We start from the raw sequence: 2,965 nt of genomic DNA, 5'->3' as shown, positions 1-2,965 counted from the left end.
CCGGTGGGTTCTTCCCTTTTCAGATCTATCAGAAAATCCCAAGCACGGACCCTTCTTCTAACACGACCAAAGAGATCATTGCTTCTGTCCAGACAATGGTTTCACCAAACAGCACCATGGTGTCCTGTAACCATTACTCCTCCATCTACCTGTAGTACGCTATGTTTTTGGCAGCACTGACCTGGTAGTATGTGAACATAAAGTCAAACGTGTCCGAGGAGTGCATCCAGGCTGGAGAGAACTGAGGGGAGAGCACAGGTCGGTGGTTGGGCAACGTTGGGGGTTGTGTACTTTGTGTCTTCCCTGTTGAGGTGTTGTACTGAAGGTTTCCTGGTCAAAATATAACCTCTGAGACCTGATGCCATGAATGGATCAGGATGTCTGGAGGCATCACTTGGCCCAGAAGTATTGAACATAAGAATGGCTATTTACTTGGTCAGAGTATAGGTTCATCCTGCCCAGCAGCCTGTCACACAGAGTGTGTACAAGAGTTCAAAAAGCCTCTCATGGAGGCACTATAACTATGGTGCTTTACCCAAAGCGCCATGAGTTAGAGCACCATTGAACAAAATAGGCATTCCCCTCTTGGATAAGGGGCTCAGAGCCTGATTACACTGGCCCAGGCCAGCAATGGGGGTGCTCCAGCACCCTCCAAGGAGACTGCTGGACCACCCCTCTCCCCAGCCCTGTCCCCCAACCCCACACCAGCTCACAGCTGACAGCAGTGTCTGGGGGGGATGGGGTAGACAAAGTCCCCCTCCTGTGCTCCCCTTTCCCCCTCTGCTGGGGTATTAGGGGGAATCAGCTGCCGCCATCGTGATGTTCAAGTTGGGGAAGGGAGCCCTTCCCCAACTTGAACATCACGCACTGCCACAGGGGCCCAACCCAGGTCCCCCAAGATCCCAGCAAAGGTAGCTAGACTGAACCTGTAAGACAGGGAGGACTCCTTCCCGTCCCCCGCCCTCTCTTGCCCTCCCACCCCCAACACACACCCATCAGCTCTAGACATGGCAGCCACGAGACTACTGTTTTCAGGATCCTTGGCTGGGGGAAGGAATAGAGCTCCCCTACCATGTGAGTCCTGCCGAGCTACCCCAGCTTGGGTCTTGGGAGAGGGAGCAGGAAGCTGGGCCAGGCCTGCAAGTGGGGGTGGTCTCCATTTCTCCCCACAGCCCAGCAGGTTACATTTTCACACGATTGACCATTTTAAAAGTTCCTTGTAGCCACGAACATTGGTTGTGTTACAGTTACAGAGTGTCTTTAGGGGCTTCATCCCATGAAAAAAGGAACTCCTGTACCACCCCCACAGTGGCAGAAAATGGATGCTGAAAGGCAGTGTGAACTGGGTATGACCAGGGTTTTATCTGCTGTTCCTCTCTCACTTGCAGCCTCCAGGATTTAAGGTCTAGGAAGTTCTCATTCAGGGGCTATCTCCCTGACTCCTGTGCTCAATAGCTACTGATGCCCTTTTCCTCCAAGAATTCATCCAAACCCTCTTTTTGTGTGGCACACTGACTGCTAAGCCATGGCTTCGCTCCCACTGTCAACAATGCTGGTGTCATTGGGATGAACAGTTTCCAGAGAACTGTTTATGAGTCCGACCTTGTCTTCCTTAATGATGGTTTCCCTGCCTTCTGGCTAGGATATTTTTTTTTTACATGGAAACTGAAGTTGCCTTTACTTTGCTTGAGATTTTGATGCCCTATTTCCATAAAAAGCTGCGTGACGTGGGACTTGTGTTCTCCCAACTCCTTTTCTTATCTGTGTGCATGTTCTTATTCCCTCTTGCTTGGGAATTGGAGGAGATAGCAGTGTTTCCAGCTAGCGACAGGAAGGTAACACCTCCTATGACAGATGAAGTCTTAAGGACAGAGGGCAAAGCTCTGGCTGACTTCTGACTCTGCCTAGTATTGGTGGTTGTCCTAAAACACTGAGATGAGTGGGAAAGGTCTCGACAGTCCACTCTTGTACTAAAAGACTGTGCAGAGATGTCAGCCTTAACCATATGAGCTTTTATCATGAATCACATGTTTTAAGGTGCAATGATTTATTTAAAAGGCTCCTGTTTTCTTTTTGTTTTTGAAAGGTCTGAAATGCCAGCAGATCTCAGACAGCTTTGCAATGCGGATTTCCCCCCTACCCCTCCACCCCAGCATTGCTGTTCAGGGAGTGAGGAGAACCCCGTCGGTTCGGTAGTGATCCTACCCACCTTGCCCTGCCCCATCTGGTCTGAGCAAAGCCATGTTGGACCAGGACTGCTTGCTGGGTGCACAGACACTGTCCTGTAGTCCTGCTTCTCAGTTGCATGCACAGCTATTCCTAACAGGCTAATCCCGGTGTCCACTCATCCACAGGCCTTTGCACTGGTGGCACCAGCAGCGTCTTAAAGCCCAGAATCATGGGCTCTGACTACCATTGCCTACTGTTAGGATCTAGACTGAGCTACATCTTGCTTTCCATGAAAAGCTTCTGCTACCAGGAGCAGCCTGTTCTCTCGTTCTATGTCTGTTCTGATGTGCTAAAGTGAATCTGTTTAGAGCCAGCAAAAGTAAGCATCCACTGTGGTAGCAAGAGCAAGGGCACTGAAGCCTGGCTTTCACAGGTCATGGCAAGACTGGTACGTGCAACATCCCTCCTCTGTGAACATTTGAGGTCTGTTGGCTTCCTAAAACTCCCCACAGCACTGCGACGTCCTGTGAACCCAGCAAGGATGTCTAGGAGCGTATGTCCTGTGAACTAAGCTATGGTTAAAGCAAACATCCTCTAACTCTGTACAGCCTCCTGTCTTGTCAAGAATAAATGGATTTCTTTGCAACAAAAGTGCGGTTTATTATTAGTCTGAAGTGAAGCAGAAGGCAGGACAGGGTGGTACCTTAGACACCAACTAGTGCAGAAAGGCATAAGCTTCTGTAGGCAACATGCCTGAACCAATAAGAAGCTGTTCCCACCCCTTGGAAATGCTGAG

General features: G+C 49.9%; 1 long non-coding RNA gene across 2 annotated transcripts in view; it reads left to right on the top strand.

The window, feature by feature from the left end:
* Window positions 1–2,684, top strand: part of LOC102378161 — a 9,178-nt gene extending 6,494 nt beyond the window's left edge. For both annotated transcript variants that reach the window (XR_324965.1, XR_324966.1), the window contains exons 2-3: window positions 24–258; window positions 2,087–2,684. This is a non-coding gene — a long non-coding RNA (uncharacterized LOC102378161). The remainder of the gene's footprint in view (window positions 1–23; window positions 259–2,086) is intronic.
* The last annotated feature ends 281 nt before the right edge of the window (window positions 2,685–2,965 follow it).

Source organism: Alligator sinensis, unplaced genomic scaffold, assembly GCF_000455745.1.
Source record: "Alligator sinensis unplaced genomic scaffold, ASM45574v1 scaffold687_1, whole genome shotgun sequence".
Lineage (NCBI taxonomy): Eukaryota > Metazoa > Chordata > Crocodylia > Alligatoridae > Alligator > Alligator sinensis.
This window is presented reverse-complemented; position numbering and strand designations above follow the sequence as displayed.